Genomic DNA, 20,662 nt, shown 5'->3' on the forward strand with positions numbered 1-20,662 from the left:
CAGACCCTAATGTGGCAAATAGTAATTTTGTAGACTGGATTACAAATTCATTGGACCCGATCCTCCCTCTTCGCAGATCTTCCTCAAAGAAAATACACAAATCTGCACCCTGGTTCTCCGACTCCCTGAGGGAACTAAAACGCCGCTGCAGGCAACAAGAGAGAGCCTGGCGACTAGATTTCCTTCCGGACAAAAAGGCCGCCTATAAAGAGGCAATTAAAACTTATAAAACAGGAATCAGGCTCGCCCAAGCAACCTACTACTCAGACAAAATTCTTGAAGCTAAATCTAAGCCGAAGGAAATCTTTAGTATAATAAAACTATGCACCAGCCCCAATACAGCAACCCCGCCCAATAAAACCCAGGACCAATGTAATGAGCTTGCTAACTTTTTTCATGACAAAGTTGTAAAAATCTACTCTACATTCCCATCAGTAGCTACAAACCGGGACGCGACTGCCTCACCTCTTCCTAGATCGCACCTTCACCCCGAGCAGCCCTCCCTTGAGCACTTCCCTCTTCTGGATCTCGACACCTTAGATAAGGTGGCACGCCAAGTTAAATCAGGCTCCCCATGTGACCCCGCCCCCCCAGATGTCCTGCTGCAGGCATCTAAAACTACCTTGCCAATAATGCTGGAACTTCTCAACTCGTCCATCTCTGCATGCGTAGTCCCCACGACATGGAAGCAAGCCATGGTGCGGGCGCTGCTAAAAAAACCTAGCCTAGATCCCGATGATAACGCTAGCTATCGCCCCATCTCACTTCTCCCTTGGGTCAGTAAGGTCCTGGAGAAGTTTGTAAACGCCCAACTCGTTCAGTTCCTGGAGAACCATTCTCTGCTACATACATCGCAGACAGGCTTTAGACCAAAGCACGGGACTGAAACCGCCTTGCTAGCAGTCACAGAAGAATCTCGAAGGGTACTGGATCAGGGGGGATCAGTGGCAGTGATCCTCCTTGATCTAAGTGCCGCATTCGATACGGTCAGCCATAACACCTTGCTGAACCGTCTCCATGACATCGGAGTATCTGGCGACGCACTAAGGTGGTTTGAGTCTTTCCTGTCGGAGAGATCCTTTCGGATCTTTGATGGCGAGACAATGTCCTCCAGGAAAACCCTCAGCTGCGGAGTTCCACAGGGCTCTTCCCTGAGCCCTGTGCTGTTCAACGTATACATGAGGCCGCTGGCGAGTGTCGTCGAACCGTATGGCATCAAAATTGTGTCATACGCCGACGACACTCAACTAGTGGTCTCATTGGCCGCTAGCAACAACAGGCAATGCCCGGCAGATCTGCTAAAATGCTTAGAGGATGTCAAGGGATGGATGACCTCCTCCTCCCTAAAACTTAATGGGGACAAGACGGAGCTAATGCTCCTAGGCCCAACCCCCCCAGTACCTTTCACCTCTCTATGGCCCTGTACTCTGGGTCCCCCCCCCACCCCCAAGGAAAGTGTGAAGAGCCTAGGTGTGTGGCTGGATAACAAACTCTCGTTTACCACCCAGGCCACGAAGTTGTCCGCCACATGCTTTGGCCTACTAAGAATTCTCAGAAAGATCCTTCCACTTCTACCGTTAGAAGCTAGAAAGGTGGCGGTACAAGGCCTCATTCAGTCTCGTCTGGACTCGAATAATGCCCTGTATGTTGGGGCTCCTGAAATGACCCTCCGGAAATTACAGATCGTGCAAAACTGTGCAGCTCGCACCCTGCTACAGATTCCACGATCCCAGTCAGCCAGACCTGCTCTGAAGAGTCTCCACTGGCTGCCAGTGAGGCAGAGAGTAGCATTCAAGGCGTTATGCATGGCACATCACGCCTTTTGGAAAACAGGCCCACCCATTAACAACGACCTTGTAACCCCCTATCACCCAAACAGGAACCTCAGGTCGATGGAAGCCTTTCTTGCTGTTGTTCCCAGAGTGAAGAGAGCCAGGTCGGGTGGTAGGCTGTTCTCTCTAAACACTGCCAAACTCTGGAACGCCCTTCCCCTCTCACTCCGATCGAATCCAAATCTGCTTTCATTCCGGAAAAACTTGAAGACACTACTGTTCGCTAAATCCTTTGTGTCTTAATTCCTCCGTCCCTGGTCTCTCCGCCTCAGCACAACTTAGCGCTTGGACGCCCCCGGGCAGCAATCGCGCTCAATAAATTTATTTTCATTTCATTTCATTTCAAAAATAAACGCAGAATTAGCTTTTCAGTGAAACGCAGCCAGGCACATTTTAGATAGTTTTATTTGTAAGTGGGGTTGGAAATGCTTTTCAGGCTCATTACTGCGCTCAAAAGTTGCAGCCCTGAGGTCTCTCCTGATAGGAGGTAGTTAAGTAGAAATTCGCTCCTCAGCTGACCCGGCAGGAGCAACATATGCCAAAAATGTATGCAGAACGAGCTTTTTAGTGAACAGCAGCCAGGCACATTTTAGCATGTTTTACTTGTAAGTGGGGTTGGAAACTCTTTTCAGGCACAGTACTGCGCTCAAAAGATGCAGCCCTGAGGTCTCTCAAGATAGCAGGTGGTTAAGTAGAAATTTTCGCTTGGCTGACCCAGCAGGAGCAAACGTATGCCAAAAATGTAACCAGAACCAGCTTTTTAGTGAAGAGCAGCGAGACACATTTTAGCTTATTTTACTTGTAAGTGGGGGTGTAAACGCTTTTCAGGCTCAGTACTGCGCTCAAAAGATGCAGCCCTGAGGTCTCTCCTGATATGAGTTAGTTAAGTAGAAATTCACTGCTGGGCTGACCCAGCAGGAGCAAACATATGCCAAAAATGTATGCAGAATTAGCTTTTCAGTGAACAGCAGCCAGGCACATTTTAGCTAGTTTTACTTGTAAGTGGGGTTGGAAACGCTTTTCAGGCTCAGTACTGCGCTCAAAAGATGCAGCCCTGAGGTCACTCCTGATAGGTGGTAGTTAAGTAGAAATTCACTGCTCAGCTGACCCGGCAGAAGCAAACGTATGCCAAAAATGTACGCACAATGAGCTTTTCAGTGAACAGCAGCCAGGCACATTTTAGCTAGTTTTACTTGTAAGTGGGGTTGGAAACGGTTTTCAGGCTCAGTACTGCGCTCAAAAGATGCAGCCCTGAGGTCTCTCCTGATAGGAGGTAGTTAAGTCGAAATTCACTGCTCAGCTGACCCAGCAGGAGCAAACGTATGCCAAAAATGTATGCAGAATTAGCTTTTCAGTGAACAGCAGCCAGGCACATTTTAGCTAGTTTTTCTTCCAAGTGGGGTTGGAAACGGTTTTCAGGCTCAGTACTGCGCTCAAAAGATGCAGCCCTGAGGTCTCTCCTGATAGGAGGTAGTTAAGTAGAAAATCACTGCTCAGCTGACCCAGAAGGAGCAAACGAATGCCAAAAATGTACGCAGAATGAGCTTTTCAGTGAACAGCAGCAAGGCCCTTTTTAGCTAGTTTTACTTGTAAGTGGGGTTGTAAACGCTTTTCAGGCTCAGTACTGCGCTCAAAAGATGCAGCCCTGAGGTCTCCCCTGATAGGAGGTAGTTAAGTAGAAATTCGCTGCTCAGCTGACCAGGCAGGAGCAAATGTATGCCAAAAATGTACGCAGAATGAGCTTTTCAGTAAACAGCAGCCAGGCCCTTTTTAGCTAGTTTTACTTGTAAGTGGGGTTGTAAACGCTTTTCAGGCACAGAACTGCGCTCAAAGGTTGCAGCCCTGAGGTCTCTCATGATAGCAGGTGGTTAAGTAGAAATTCGCTGCTCGGCTGACCCAGCAGGTGCAAACGTATGCCAAAAATGTATGCAGAATTAACAGCAGCCAGGCACATTTTAGCTAGTTTTACTTGTAAGTGGGGTTGGAAACGCATTTCAGGCTCAGTACTGTGCTCAAAAGATGCAGCCCTGAGGTCTCTCCTGATAGGAGGTAGTTAAGTAGAAATTCACTGCTCAGCTGACCCGGCAGGAGCAAACGTATGCCAAAAATGTATGCAGAATGAGCTTTTCAATAAAGAGCAGCCAGGCAAATTTTAGCTAGTGTTACTTGTAAGTGGGATTAGAAACTCTTTCCAGGCACAGTACTGCGCTCAAAAGATGCAGCCCTGAGGTCTCTCAAGATAGCAGGTGGTTAAGTAGAAATTTCCCACTTGGCTGACCCAGCTGGAGCAAACATATGCCAAAAATGTACGCAGAACCAGCTTTTCAGTGAAAAGCAGCGAGGCACATTTTAGCTAGTTTTACTTGTAAGTGGGGTTGGAAACCCTTTTCAGGCTCAGTACTGCGCTCAAAAGATGCAGCCCTGAGGTCTCCCCTGATAGCAGGTAGTTAAGTAGAAATTTGCTGCTCAGCTGACCCGGCAGGAGGAAATATATGCCAAAAATGTATGCAGAATTAGCTTTTCAATGAACAGCAGCCAGGCACATTTTAGCTAGTTTTACTTGTAAGTGGGGTTGGAAACGGTTTTCAGGCTCAGTACTGCGCTTAAAAGATGCAGCCCTGAGGTCTCTCCTGATAGGAGGTAGTTAAGTAGAAATTCGCTGCTCAGCTGACCCGGCAGGAGCAAACGTATGCCAAAAATGTACGCAGAATGAGCTTTTCAGTGAAGAGCAGCCAGGCACATTTTAGCAAGTTTTACTTGTAAGTGGGGTTGGAAACACTTTTCAGGCACAGTACTGCACTCAAAATATGCAGCCCTGAGGTCTCTCCTGATAGGAGGTAGTTAAGTAGAAATTCACTGCTCAGCTGACCCGGCAGGAGCAAACGTATGCCAAAAATGTACCCAGAATGAGCTTTTCAGTGAAGAGCAGCCAGGCACATTTTAGCTAGTTTTACTTGTAAGTGGGGTTGGAAACTCTTTTCAGGCACAGTACTGCGCTCAAAAGATGCAGCCCTGAGGTCTCTCAAGATGGCCGGTGGTTAAGTAGAAATTTCCTGCTTGGCTGACCAAGCTGGAGCAAACGTATGCCAAAAATGTACACAGAACCAGCTTTTCAGTGAAGAGCAGCGGGGCACATTTTAGCTAGTTTTACTTGTAAGTGGGGTTGGAAACGCTTTTCAGGCTCAGTACTGCGCTCAAAAGATGCAGCCCTGAGGTCTCCCCTGATAGGAGGTAGTTAAGTAAAAATTCGCTGCTCAGCTGACCCGGCAGGAGCAAACATATGCCAAAAATGTACGCAGTATGAGCTTTTCAGTGAACAGCAGCCAGGCACATTTTAGCTAGGTTTACTTGTAAGTGGGGTTGTAAACGCTTTTCAGGCTCAGTACTGCACTCAAAGGATGCAGCCCTGAGGTCTCTCCTGATAGGAGGTAGTTAAGTAGAAATTCGCTGCTCAGCTGACCCGGCAGGAGCAAACGTATGCCAAAAATTTACGCAGAACCAATTTTTCTGGAAGGCACATTTTAGCTAGTTTTACTTGTAAGTGGGGTTGGAAATGCTTTTCAGGCTCAGTACTGCGTTCAAAAGATGCAGCCCTGAGGTCTCTCCTGATAGGAGGTAGTTAAGTAAAAATTCGCTGCTCAGCTGACCCGGCAGGAGCAAACGTATGCCAAAAATGTACGCAGAATGAGCTTTTCAGTGAAGAGCAGCCAGGCACATTTTAGCAAGTTTTACTTGTAAGTGGGGTTGGAAACACTTTTCAGGCTCAGTACTGAGCTCAAAAGATGCAGCCCTGAGGTCTCTCCTGATAGGAGGTAGTTAAGTAGAAATTCACTGCTCAGCTGACCTGTCAGGTGCAAACGTATGCCAAAAATTTACCCAGAATGAGCTTTTCAGTGAAGAGCAGCCAGGCACATTTTAGCTAGTTTTACTTGTAAGTGGGGTTGGAAACTCTTTTCAGGCACAGTACTGCGCTCAAAAGATGCAGCCCTGAGGTCTCTCAAGATGGCCGGTGGTTAAGTAGAAATTTCCTGCTTGGCTGACCAAGCTGGAGCAAACGTATGCCAAAAATGTACACAGAACCAGCTTTTCAGTGAAGAGCAGCGGGGCACATTTTAGCTAGTTTTACTTGTAAGTGGGGTTGGAAACGCTTTTCAGGCTCAGTACTGCGCTCAAAAGATGCAGCCCTGAGGTCTCCCCTGATAGGAGGTAGTTAAGTAAAAATTCGCTGCTCAGCTGACCCGGCAGGAGCAAACATATGCCAAAAATGTACGCAGTATGAGCTTTTCAGTGAACAGCAGCCAGGCACATTTTAGCTAGGTTTACTTGTAAGTGGGGTTGTAAACGCTTTTCAGGCTCAGTACTGCACTCAAAGGATGCAGCCCTGAGGTCTCTCCTGATAGGAGGTAGTTAAGTAGAAATTCGCTGCTCAGCTGACCCGGCAGGAGCAAACGTATGCCAAAAATTTACGCAGAACCAATTTTTCTGGAAGGCACATTTTAGCTAGTTTTACTTGTAAGTGGGGTTGGAAATGCTTTTCAGGCTCAGTACTGCGTTCAAAAGATGCAGCCCTGAGGTCTCTCCTGATAGGAGGTAGTTAAGTAGAAATTCGCTGCTCAGCTGACCCGGCAGGAGCAAACGTATGCCAAAAATGTACGCAGAATGAGCTTTTCAGTGAAGAGCAGCCAGGCACATTTTAGCAAGTTTTACTTGTAAGTGGGGTTGGAAACACTTTTCAGGCTCAGTACTGAGCTCAAAAGATGCAGCCCTGAGGTCTCTCCTGATAGGAGGTAGTTAAGTAGAAATTCACTGCTCAGCTGACCCGTCAGGTGCAAACGTATGCCAAAAATTTACCCAGAATGAGCTTTTCAGTGAACAGCAGCCAGGCACATTTTAGCTAGTTTTACTTGTAAGTGGGGTTGTAAACGCTTTTCAGGCTCAGTACTGCGCTCAAAGGATGCAGCCCTGTAGTGTAGTTCCTAGTTTCCCACTAGGCCCTGCGCATTGGAATAACATAAACAGTAGTATTGACGTGGAACTGCGGATATTCCAGGCCTCCACTGACTATGCTAAACTTAATTGGGTTGTGTTACCAACTAGCTCAGAGGTCACTGGAAACTTTCTTCTCTGCATAGGAAGTGATCAGCTTCCTTGGCACAGACAAGAAGGGATTCAGCTTTCCAACAACCGTGCAACATGACAACTTTGCTCCTCAGATCAAGAGTCAATCTCTAGGGTCGTGTGAAACAATAGACATGTATTTCACTCAGTCAGTCTAGTGCAGTTTACTTTCACGAGATGTAGAGAATAGAGAGATGGGCGTTTGTCAATAAAGGGTTAACATTTATTGAACAGTCTTTCTTCTCGTACAAGAGAAATGTATTGCCACAATTGCAATAATTGTTATTATAAAAAGTACGTACAGTAAGATAAGTATTGCGAAATAGAACTGTAAAAGCATTGATATGGTTTCTTAGCCATACAATGGTTTAAAAGTAATAAAACATATATACAGTCATATATACATTAGGCTAACATACTCAACTGGTGCTTCTAACTAAGCCTACCCCAGTGTGCCTGACCTAAGCCTAACACGTGAAAGGGGAGTAAGTAAGTAGCTTTAAGTTAAGTTGGTTTTGCCAAGGTTTGTTTAAAGAATTCTCGTCTAAGGGTTTAGTCAACACCATACCTCTGAATAGAATGATGGAGGATTGGTATCTCCTTCAGGGGTCTCTCTCGATATCCCAGTCACCCGCGAGGGTAAACCGGAAACGCCGTAGCTGGATTTCTCTGCACGAGAAAGGCAGCTGGTCTCTTCAGCGCGTCGAGGAAGGAGGGGGGACAGCGTCCGCGGGCAGCTGGAATCTGCTGGATGTCTTCACAGAGGGACGGCTGTTCAACTCCTTAAGCGTACTGCACCATAGTTCGCGCTTTAGCGGCGATAATGGTATCAGCAGCTTCACCACCACAGGATAGCAGGCTGCAGCGACAGAGTGCTAGATTTACCAACACAGGGTCTTGCAGGCAGCCAGCATCAGCAACAGTAGCTTGCAGCTCACATTGCTTAAGGCAACGTTGGTAATATTTATACCTGACAGGTGCCGGGTTTGACGCAAGTTTGCTGGACATAAGACGTCAATTAAAGATGTCACTAGGAAGTGATAGTTATCAGTTGCTCATTAGAGTTCCATTACTAATCAAAACATAGCAAGCGGGGATTTCCAGGTTTGCTAAGTTTTTATCTTGTTGAAGAACTCGGAGTGCTATCTAGGAATATCAGATAGTGACTACTGCTCTGTCATTGCACTAATTGGTCGCAAAGGAAGTGGCAGAGAGAACTATGCTGGAATGTGGCTCTGTTCATGTGAGGCCAGAGATGACTTTTCAGAAAATCGCACTTGAACGGTTATGCCAATATAGGGAATAAGGGGATTTATAGCCGAATAGGGGCATAAGGTCACAGTATCGATCAGGAACCTAGATAAACACGCAACACCCACTCCACGGGTTAATGTCCATCAAAATTACAAAAAACTAAGCAATTAGATGCATGTGTAACATTGCCCACCCCAAAATACATAAATGCATTCGAAATAGGCGTACTCGTAATACATGGAATATAGGTACTGTACGTTTTTTAAAGCATAGTAATCATTCAAAAAAAATATTGCATATGAAATCAATGAACGATTATGCAAAAAGAATTACACATGAAGTATCTCTGACAGAAGAAAAGCGAGATAAATCATCACATAAAAATGCATTGTAATAACATGTGTGCTAGAGGCTGGTGTAATGTTGTTATGTCTCTAGATGTGTTTAGAAATAGAAGTGTGAAGCTTCTGTTCTCTAAGAATAGTTTTTACGTTAAGCAAAGAATTGTTCGTGCCAAAAAAGGGTCAATATTAAAAATGTCCAATTTATAAAAAAAAATTTAATGCTTGAACGGGGAAACATAGAGTTCCAAAGCTTTTTGCAGTCTTTGTTGATCAAAACTGAAGGCCGAATTCAGAGTTCTTGGGAACACTGTGTGTTGGAAAGCTTCTTAAAAGTTATTGTTTATCTACGGGTGAGAACATCGTATCAGACAGGCTCTCAAAGAATTGGTCTACAAATTCAGGTGATAGTTCAACCAAATTAGATAGCGCTGTAACTTGGCAGGTGTGAGAATGATTGCTGTCATCGAAGGCAGGACCAGCAATGCTCACAGAACGTTGTACCTGGATGATGTTGCTTTTGTCACTCGCTCCACTGTTACCACTTGGTTGTAGCACAGGAGTCTCCACGAATGCCGTCATCAGGATTGGTAGCCGCTGGGGACAACACAATGCGTGAGCCGTTATTGGACTGAGCAAAGTATCGACGTCCATTGGTACTGCTGATGGAAGTGAAAGACAGATGTCCAACACGCATTCATCGCCGCAAAGCATACACCGTAGCACAGGTAAAATGCAATTTTGCCATATTGGTCTGAATGAAAGGAACCAGGTCATGTTTAGATCTCTCAGCCTGGCCAATCCAAGGACGTTAGTTATCCTGTCCCGGTAGCGCATTGCTAGGATTGTCTCTTCCATTCCCATGGGAGCTATGTCTGAGCCGAGGCTTGCCATAACAAAGCAGGAGGGTCAAAAATAGAATCCCTGCGACGAGTCCCAAAAATAATGGTATGCCGCCAAAAATGGAGTGCACAAAATTAGGAAAGATTCCCAAAATTGCCTGGAAAGGTGTTAGCAGTCCCGTAAAGACTGTCCTAAATATGCCTGGGATGCTTGTTGCACTAGACATGTTAAGGAGTTGGCTGAACATTTCTACGAAATGCACGGGGCAATTTGTTGATAAAAGGTCATGAACTTCAGTAGCTGTCCTTGCAACTAGAAGATCATACGTCTCTTTAGATGACGTTATAGGCACTGTTGTCTGTAAAAGTACAGATTTCATTTTGCTTAATGTATCAATTCGTATAGAATAGAGATTCAGACGAGGCCAGATGGGAGTCACTATGTCTGGAGGCCCACTCGGGAACAATGCTTGCATACAGCATTTGACCATGGATGTTACTTCTACTAGATAACTTTTCCCTGGCACAAGGCCACAACATCTGTGATCCGTTCTAAGAATGTAACTCCCGTTCAGAAGTTGCATAAAGAAGGGCTCTATCTGAGTTGCAGGTGTGACTAGCTGGTGGCATGAAAGGTTGTTTGAATTTCCATCACATGCTCCGTGTAAATAATACCCTGACACAAAAGTATACCGCTTAGTGAATGTTTACAGTTCTCACCACTAAGAAATACATTTTTGTCGCTGTCACTATAGCATGAATGAGTGTATGGTAATTTCCATTCGGATTTTACATATCCTTTACCCAATTGTTCATACTGGCCAGCAGGTATGTATTCAAGGCACTTTTTAAATCGGAAAGTTGTTATCGGAATTCAATGACAGGACTCTCTGACATTGTCAATGGTAATCTCTCGAGTTTTTCGATGCTCAGGATTGTATAGTCTGCTCATTTCTGTGCCAAACTGATCTGTTTATCAGTAAGGTTAAAACTGGAAAATAATGACGTTGTGTTGATTAAACGCCAAGGCACATAGCCTGAACAAAGATTTTGCAGCGTCCAGCCTAATCCTATAATAGAGCGTAATTGAGACTGGCCCTGTTGTAACATAAGCAAATCTCTGTCTATCACATCAAAGGCAGAGGATACAATATTGTCCAACGAATATATTCTGGAAGACAGAGTCATTAACCCATTGTCTACCACAGAAAGTGATTTCTCCAAATTAATACGATCAATTTCTCGTATTTTCTCAGCAGTTTCAATTTGCTTTACTTTCCAAGCCTCGTTGTAAGCAGCATAGATGCTGGTCGCTATGAAAAGCTTTTGACGCTGTTTGCGTGGTCCAAGAATGAAATCGCGCAAATCAGCACTATCTTTCAATAAAGACAAGTGTTGCTTAATTTCAGCCAGTGTGGATGTAGTTAGCCATTCAAGGCAGAGCTTCCCTACACTGTATGTTGTTATAATCCCTGGATGTTGTCTCTGGGAGTATCTCGAGTCTAATCTGGTCATTTTTAAACCCTGTGTTTTGTTCAGGAATCTATCTTGAAAGCTATTTGTGTCAGTAGGCCAGATTAATCACTTTTTCCAATCAGGATGTGTTCTGTTGAAATGTAAAACTTTTGAAACATCTAACTCAATATCTGCAGTTATATTTTCAGGTATTGGCTTTGGTATAGACGGTGTTTTAAGGTCTTTGTTCTTAGCTAGGCCAAGACAAGATGTTTGGTGTATTGTGTCATTTAAAAATAACATTTGTTCTTGTATCATGCAGGTTCTAAATAGTGCTTCAATGCCTTGCACCTGCCAATCTTTTGTACCCCAAATTGTTTTCGTTTCAATATTATTTTTCCAATAATCAAAACCAAATGTCATCATTTTGTCATAAAATGCTTCTGAATATATCAATTTAGAATTTGTCAGCATTGTTTTCATTCCTGTTTTATCTAACAGTTTATAATAAAACGTTTCTGCATCACTGGTGTTAAACCCTGAGAAGTATTTGAATTTCTCAAAGAATGCTTTAGAACTGCTTTTAGGTGGTGTAGAACAATGTTCCCATTGATTATACATAAAAACATTTCTAGGCTGTGCAGATTTATGCAAGTAATGATCCCCATAGTGGGTGTAACAGAATAACTGCTCATAACTAGATGAACCTTGTAAATAATCATGATCTGTGAATCTAGCTGACATTACTAAATCAGACATCATGTCATTAATACTGTTAAAGTCCCAATCATCAGAGAATGTACTAGGAGTCACAAAGTCACTTAAGGAAACCTTTAGTTGATGAGGATACTTCAGGATTTCGACCGGACCATAGATCTCATAGTCTGTTTTCTCCCATACTACCCCACCAGGTATTGGAATTGCTGTGACATTTACTGTTGACAGTTCTCTTTTCTTCACGTGGGATGATCTGTGTGGTTTCAGGACTACGTTGATGTTCTGACTTGCTGTGTCCATTGTAATATATTTTCCTTCAATGAATTTTCCCAAACACAGTACCATGATGAGCCAAAGCAGGAGGAAAAATACACCTAGACCGAACCAGAACTCTAGCCAAGGGGAAATGAGGTAGATTTCCTTCAGTTGATGAAAGAGTTCCGTTGCTTTTTCTTTAAAAGACTTTTTTGTTTCTGGCATCACTTCGGGGTCATTTAAATCTTCAGAGAAGTTGTCGAAGTTGATGAAATAACCAGAGGCAGTTCTGTCAATTGATGGGATTGTTCTTTCAATCTGTCTCTCGGTAGCACTTTCTGATGCCACATCATTGTAGACTGGTGTTGTTTCTTGACAAACTGTTTCAATCTGTGTTTCAAGAGGCACGAGTTCCATGGCATTATTGCATAGTCCTTCAATGTGCACTGCAGGCTGATCGAATGTGATGAGTCTTTCAGTTTGAACCTCTTGGATTGTTGCAAGTTTGGGTATTCTGTTGTTTCTTGGGAGTCCACTGGGCCTACTGTTGATTATAGGCCTCATGCTTGTGGTTTTACCAGATCGATAGACACGACTCTGTTCTCCTTTTTACCAGCAAGGGGCGGTAGCACAACTGATCTTGTTCCGGTGACTGCTAAGACAGGTACTGCTTTTCTGTAAGAAGGCCCAAATTCCTTCTTCACCGCGATCTTTTCTCTGACTAGATCCCCAATCTTTGGAATCCAGACAGGCCTTGCTGGGGCTGTTGCGGGTGGTGCCTCGTCAGTGGTACTTGGCTGTTGCTTTAACTTTATGTTGCTTAATGATGTTCTTGTTTCATTCAGTTCCTGTAAAACAGCCAAACGATCCTTTACATCAAAGTGCGTTGTTTCTTCTTGTACCACTGACATCTGACTATCGAGGTCCTGAACTCGCATTCTAATTCCGAACAATAGTTCGTATGGGCTGAAACCTTTTAGAGAATTTCTTGGCATATTGTTAAGACTAGTCTGGACACTTATTAAATGTTTGACCCACCCAGCGCCTGAACCTAATACCTTCGCTGTTATAGATTGCTTTATGTCACGTTTTTTTCTTTCTACCACACTATTCCCTTCGGGGTGCGACGGACAAGAATACCGCAACCCAGTTCCCATGCTGGCCATGGCCTCCCTATAAGCTCGAGAGCTAAAAGCAGGACCCTGGTCAGAATGGAACATGGTAATTGCGTATGTGCCGATAAAGACTCGCAAATCTTTTATAACCGTTCTAGTGTCAGCCGAGCGCTGGGGGCCTCATTTTTTAAGTGCTTTTCGTCTTAACTATTAATAGGACGCAGGATGGGGTGTAGGCAGCGTTACGCTCTTTCTGATTGGTAGCCGGTACCAAGGTTCGCTACTGCGATCCCTATTGCAGTTTTCACAGTTGTTTGCATATATTTGGTGTTCTACACTCATTCCCGGCCACCAGAATACTGATTGTAATTCAGTCAGTGATTCCTTGATCTCTCTGTGCCTTAGACCCAAACCCATGTGTGCGTCTGCTATTAAAAATATTCTCCTGTTCATGTTTGGAATTACTCTGTCCCCCACTCCAGGAATTGGAGCAAAAGGAATGGAGTTTGCATCGATTATGTGTGCATAATTGAGTGGATAGTTTACGGGTAGTGCTGCACAGTCGCCTTTTACGGTCGTTTTTACTGCTAGCATGGTTTCCCCGTCTATGTACTGTACGCTTTTTTGTGGCTACGGAAGCCGGTTTAGTTGCTTTCGCGGTGGCTGTATTAGCCAATGAATTCCCTGCAACGTGAACGCCATCACGTTGAAGACTCTGTGCGTGAATCACGTGAGTCTTTTGTAGTTCTTTATGTAAAAGAGCTACTTGTTCCCAAAGCAATTTATGCTTTATTGTGGCACCTGTGTCATCTTTGTAGTCGTTTTCGATCCAACTCTGCAGTTTATTGTTGTAAGAATTGACGCAAAAATGAGAATCGCACACGATAAGTGTCGGGAATTCGCGTTCTGCATTTTCGAGCGCCATCTTTAAAGATCTGATTTCAGTTCTCTGAACCGAACAGTTTCTTACAGATTCAGTTTTTGTTACTTTCGGTCTGAATTTACCGCACAGCCAACGACCTTTAATGATCGCACATGCTGCATCGTAGGATTTTTTCTCTACGTTGAAATGCTGTACAAAGCTATCTGTATATATTATACAGGCATATTGTGGGAGAGGCAGAATTTCGATTGGCAGAGGATATTCTTCTTCATATTCTAAATCATTCAGTTCTTCAAATTGCGGGGCGAAATAGTATTTCACGTCTTCCGCTCCTAGAGAATCTATACACTGTATCCATTTCGGATCCAGTGACACTGTGGGCAGGTTTACTGGGCTGAATAGCGCTTCGAAGGCGGATTCCGCTGTGAGGATATTAATCCTTTTTCCGTGTGCTAGTTCTCGTTCATTTGCTAATGCGATTTGCACTGCTTTCACAGTTCTTCCTGTGTGACTGAATGTTTTTTCTGCTTGTGTGTACAAGTGAGATTTAATTGAAATTGGTACCTTTTCTCCCTCATTAGAGGTTAGGTACGTGAATCCGCATCTTCCTGGGATGACTCGGATTACAAGATCGATCGTGTTGTCACGTGTATCTAATTTTGTTTTTGCTAACATGTCTGTTTGCAGTGATCTCAAAATTTCTGTGTGTTTTTGAGTCCAATTGATTTGTTTAAAATCAGGTTTAATTAGTTCGTAGAGAGGTTTAACCCTCTCTGCGTAATTTAGAATGTAAGTTCTTCCGAAATTTAGAAAACCTAGAATGGATTGTAAATTCTTCAGCGTTTTTGGAGCTTGGAGTACAGCGCACTTCTCTAAGAAGTTGTCCGCTAGGCTTTTCCCTTCACTTGATAATTCGTACCCTAAAAATAGTACTGTCAGATGGGCAATTCGGGACTTTTTAAAGTTGAATTTGTAACCCTCTGCTGCGAACCCAAGTATAATGGTGTTCACTCTTTTCAAATGAGTATCCAAGTAGTCATCTGTGAGATAAATATCATCTACGTAAGATAATGCTTCATCATCATAGATTTGTAGTAACTCTGTTACCCTAGCTGAAAATAGTCCTGGGCTGTTCTTGAACCCCTGTGGGAGTCGACAGAATTTTTTCTGCGACCCAAATGCGGAGAAAGCGGTCAAATATCTGCTTTCTGGTGCAATGTTTTGACAAAAGAAACCATTAGATATGTCTAATGTCGTTTTATATTTTTTCCTACCTATATTATTCATTAGGGCTGCACTATGCGAGTTTTGTACTGCAAAGGTTTTGCAACATGTATTAAGGTGTCTGTAGTCCAAAACTAGACGATATGAATTGTCTGGCTTGGAGACAGGAAACAAAGGATTGTTCATTTGAGAGGTGCATGTTTCAATCACCCCCTGGTATTCAAGTTGATCTAAGATCTCCCTGACTTGTTTTTTAGCTTCTTGCTTTATGGGATACTGCCGTTGGGCAGTTGGTTCACTTTTTAATTGGATTTTGTGAGGAGGTGAATCCTCATCCCATCCTACATGATTTTTCTACTATGCAGGTGCCTGGGCCACTGCCCATTTCCTTGCATATGTATATTTTTTATGAATCGGAATGTGATTCGAGAAGGCAGGCATAATCACTTCTTCGCCACGAGGGCACTCCCTGACAAACTCCGGGGGCCAATCTTTTTCAGCTAACAGAATATCATAGCCTTTTGAGAGCTTATCCCAAAATAGACCCTTAATTTTCCTAGTCTTATCACCCTCTATACGCAATGTTATTTCGTATATTTTATGGGGCTCGCTAAGTCTGGCGTCGGCAGTTTCAACTTGAATGTATTCATTCGTGTCCACTGTCTCCAGATGACTCATCAAGATCTTGCGCGCTATACTGATTTCTGCTGCACTGTCCAACATTGTCAATGCCCACTCCCCGTTTTTCAACTGTGTCCTCAGTATTCTCGGCATGGTTGATTACTCTAATACTGGCTACCTTCTTTTTCTGAAATTGAGATTTCTTATTTTGAGCAGGTTCCTTGTCTTTGGACTTGGTGTGCTCTCCTGGGTCTGACGTCCTCTTCTTTCCGAATTCTGTGGAAGAGATCGAGAGGGACGTGTATCAATACTTTGATATCTATCAGGTTTTTTTATATTATCCCTATTTCTAAGGTTATATCTTTTCTCAGAGGGCTCCCGTTGGGGAGACTGGCGTTCTCGAGTCGGAGTTCTTTCCCTCCGTCGAGGAGACCTTCCTCTGGACTGGAAAACTTTTTCCTTGGGAGTGGATTGTTTATTTCCATCCCAGCTCTTTTTAGGAGTATTTAAATTATTTTTAATAAATAATTTTTCAGGATTTTCGAGCAGTTGGGGCTTTACCGGTTTCCCACCCAAGCTGTCTCTACCTAATTCTTCATAGCACTTTTCTATGATTTTTGCTAGCTCAACAGGATCTTTTATATCTGTTTCCTTCAACTTCTGGCGGATCGCCACAGATGCTGCTTCTCCTTTAATGTTGGCTAATAATATAGCCGTGACCTGCTTGAAGTCTTTCAGTAATTTCAAACCTAGATTTAAAGCGGGCTCTGGACCGAATTCATTTTGAATCTGTTTTAGCACTTCTGGTATTACCGCCATAGACGGAACACCGTGTGTTTTTGTGTAAATGGAAGCCAAGACTGTACCCCAAGTGTCACAGTCCTCCACGTGTGGTGCGATTCCCATAGGAAGGCAGATGGTCAAGATTCTGTGTTTCTCAATAGGGGTAGTATCAGGAAATACTGCCTCTATTTGAGTGATTTTCTGTGCTAACCAGAAAGGAATTTGTTCCCGTTTTACGGGTGTTTTACCAAGACATGACTGTATGTTCTGTGGTGTGATTTTATTAGTATTCCCCTGATGAGGGGTAAGCTGTGGTGTATTAACAGCTGGCTGGACTGTTGCAATCCGCATTACATATTGGACTAATTGCCTATGTATTTTTATTAATGTGTTTAGCTGTACTAACAGCTCTTCTCTAGACATTTTTACAATGTCCGGATGTGGTGTGTAGCTGGCTAGAACCGGCCACGTTGCTCCTGGTCTACCTAGTGGACCGAGCCTAGTTATGTGATCATTGTGTTTTAGGGCGCCATTAAACCAGAGCAGGTGCTCTTGAAATTTAAGTGGAATTTCAATTTCCTCGAAAGGAGCGTACTCTTCCGGAGGTTTCTCTATTTTGTAATAGTGAAACTCTTTTGTTATAGCGTTTACCGCTGGAAAGTTTATCCATGAATAGAATACCTCTGTCTGCCGATACTCGTGAGCCTCTATCACGAAGACGACCGTACCACCTTGAGGTGTCAGTCCGTTTTCTATAAGTTTTAACGTTATAGATCTTCTTAAGTGGACCGGGATGTCGATAGCATCCGGGTCAGCCTGTAGGAGACTCGAGTCCTCCTCTATTAGTATGGATGCCAGCCTAGCTGCTTCCCTTTCTTCTTCACTGTCTGACATTTTAAAAATGCAGGCTTTGCAGAGTAGGTCTCCAAGGAGACAAAGATTAGGTGCACAATATTTTGGAACACTGTATCCTTCAACGTTGAATAAACCAGAGCTTTACATAGGAATCTCTTCCTACTAAGGTCGGGCGGATTTTAACCTTTCACCCACTCCAGACGTCTATTGGAGTATTTACGGGAGAAAGGGGTGTGAAATATGCACGACTGAGTTACTCTAAAAGTCTTGCGTTAGTTTATCGCCTTACCAAACGTTTGGGCGCCATGTAGTGTAGTTCCTAGTTTCCCACTAGGCCCTGCGCATTGGAATAACATAAACAGTAGTATTGACGTGGAACTGCGGATATTCCAGGCCTCCACTGACTATGCTAAACTTAATTGGGTTGTGTTACCAACTAGCTCAGAGGTCACTGGAAACTTTCTTCTCTGCATAGGAAGTGATCAGCTTCCTTGGCACAGACAAGAAGGGATTCAGCTTTCCAACAACCGTGCAACATGACAACTTTGCTCCTCAGATCAAGAGTCAATCTCTAGGGTTGTGTGAAACAATAGACATGTATTTCACTCAGTCAGTCTAGTGCAGTTTACTTTCACGAGATGTAGAGAATAGAGAGACGGGCGTTTGTCAATAAAGGGTTAACATTTATTGAACAGTCTTTCTTCTCGTACAAGAGAAATGTATTGCCACAATTGCAATAATTGTTATTATAAAAAGTACGTACAGTAAGATAAGTATTGCGAAATAGAACTGTAAAAGCATTGATATGGTTTCTTAGCCATACAATGGTTTAAAAGTAATAAAACATATATACAGTCATATATACATTAGGCTAACATACTCAACTGGTGCTTCTAACTAAGCCTACCCCAGTGTGCCTGACCTAAGCCTAACACGTGAAAGGGGAGTAAGTAAGTAGCTTTAAGTTAAGTTGGTTTTGCCAAGGTTTGTTTCAAGAATTCTCGTCTAAGGGTTTAGTCAACACCATACCTCTGAATAGAATGATGGAGGATTGGTATCTCCTTCAGGGGTCTCTCTCGATATCCCAGTCACCCGCGAGGGTAAACCGGAAACGCCGTAGCTGGATTTCTCTGCACGAGAAAGGCAGCGGGTCTCTTCAGCGCATCGAGGAAGGAGGGGGGACAGCGTCCGCGGGCAGCTGGAATCTGCTGGATGTCTTCGCAGAGGGACGGCTGTTCAACTCCTTAAGCGTACTGCACCATAGTTTGCGCTTTAGCGGCGATAATGGTATCAGCAGCTTCACCACCACAGGATAGCAGGCTGCAGCGACAGAGTGCTAGATTTACCAACACAGGGTCTTGCAGGCAGCCAGCATCAGCAACAGTAGCTTGCAGCTCACATTGCTTAAGGCAACGTTGGTAATATTTATACCTGACAGGTGTCGGGTTTGACGCAAGTTTGCTGGACATAAGACGTCAATTAAAGATGTCACTAGGAAGTGATAGTTATCAGTTGCTCATTAGAGTTCCATTACTAATCAAAACATAGCAAGCGGGGATTTCCAGGTTTGCTAAGTTTTTATCTTGTTGAAGAACTCGGAGTGTTATCTAGGAATATCAGATAGTGACTACTGCTCTGTCATTGCACTAATTGGTCGCAAAGGAAGTGGCAGAGAGAACTATGCTGGAATGTGGCTCTGTTCGTGTGAGGCCAGAGATGACTTTTCAGAAAATCGCACTTGAACGGTTATGCCAATATAGGGAATAAAGGGATTTATAGCCGAATAGGGGCATAAGGTCACAGTATCGATCAGGAACCTAGATAAACACGCAACAGCCCAAAGGTCTCTACTGAAAGGAGGTAGTTAAGTAGAAATTCGCTGCTCAGCTGACCCGGCAGGAGCAAATATATGCCAAAAATGTACGCAGAATGAGCTTTTCAGTGAAGAGCAGCCAGGCACATTTTAGCATGTTTTACTTGTAAGTGAGGTTGGAAACTCTTTTCAGGCACAGTACTGTGCTCAAAAGTTGCAGCCCTGAGGTCTCTGAAGATAGCAGGTGGTTAAGTAGAAATTTCCCGCTTGGCTGACCCAGCAGGAGCAAACATATGCCAAAAATGTACGCAGAACCAGCTTTTCAGTGAAGAGCAGCCAGGCACATTTTAGCTAGTTTTACTTGTAAGTGGGGTTGGAAATGCTTTTCAGGCTCAGTACTGCACTCAAAAGATGCAGCCCTGAGGTCTCTCCTGATAGGAGGTACTTAAGTAGAAATTCGCTGCTCAGCTGACCCGGCAGGAGCAAATATATGCCAAAAATGTATGCAGACGTAGCTTTTCAGTGAACAGCAGCCAGGCACATTTTAGCTAGTTTTACTTGTAAGTGGGGTTGGAAACGGTTTTCAGGCTCAGTACTGCGCTCAAAAGATGCAGCCCTGAGGTCTCTCCTGATAGGAGGTAGTTAAGTAGAAATTCCCTGCTCAGCTGACCCGGCAGAAGCAAACGTATGCCAAAAATGTACGCCGAACCAATTTTTCAGTGAAGGCACATTTTAGCTGGTTTTACTTGTAAGTGGGGTTGGAAGCGCTTTTCAGGCTCAGTACTGTGCTCAAAAGATGCAGCCCTGAGGTCTCCCCTGATAGCAGGTAGTTAAGTAGAAATTCGCTGCTCAGCTGACCCGGCAGGAGGAAATATATGCCAAAAATGTATGCAGAATTAGCTTTTCAATGAACAGCAGCCAGGCACATTTTAGCTAGTTTTACTTGTAAGTGGGGTTGGAAACGGTTTTCAGGCTCAGTACTGCGCTTAAAAGATGCTGCCCTGAGGTCTCTCCTGATAGGAGGTAGTTAAGTAGAAATTCGCTGCTCAGCTGACCCGGCAGGAGCAAACGTATGCCAAAAATTTACGCAGAACCAATTTTTCAGTGAAGGCACATTTTAGCTAGTTTTACTTGTAAGTGGGGTTGGAAACACTTTTCGGGTTCAGTACTGAGCTCAAAAGATGCAGCCCTGAGGTCTCTCCTGATAGGAGGTAGTTAAGTAGAAATTCACTGCTCAGCTGACCCGTCAGGTGCAAACGTATGCCAAAAATGTACCCAGAATGAGCTTTTCAGTGAACAGCAGCCAGGCACATTTTAGCTAGTTTTACTTGTAAGTGGGGTTGGAAACTCTTTTCAGGCACAGTACTGCGCTCAAAGGATGCAGCCCAAAGGTCTCTACTGAAAGGAGGTAGTTAAGTAGAAATTCACTGCTCAGCTGACCCAGCAGGAGCAAATATATGCCAAAAATGAACGCAGAATGAGCTTTTCAGTGAAGAGCAGCCAGGCACATTTTAGCATGTTTTACTTGTAAGTGAGGTTGGAAACTCTTTTCAG

Source organism: Lissotriton vulgaris, chromosome 2_1 (assembly GCF_964263255.1).
Source record: "Lissotriton vulgaris chromosome 2_1, aLisVul1.2, whole genome shotgun sequence".
Taxonomy (NCBI): domain Eukaryota; kingdom Metazoa; phylum Chordata; class Amphibia; order Caudata; family Salamandridae; genus Lissotriton; species Lissotriton vulgaris.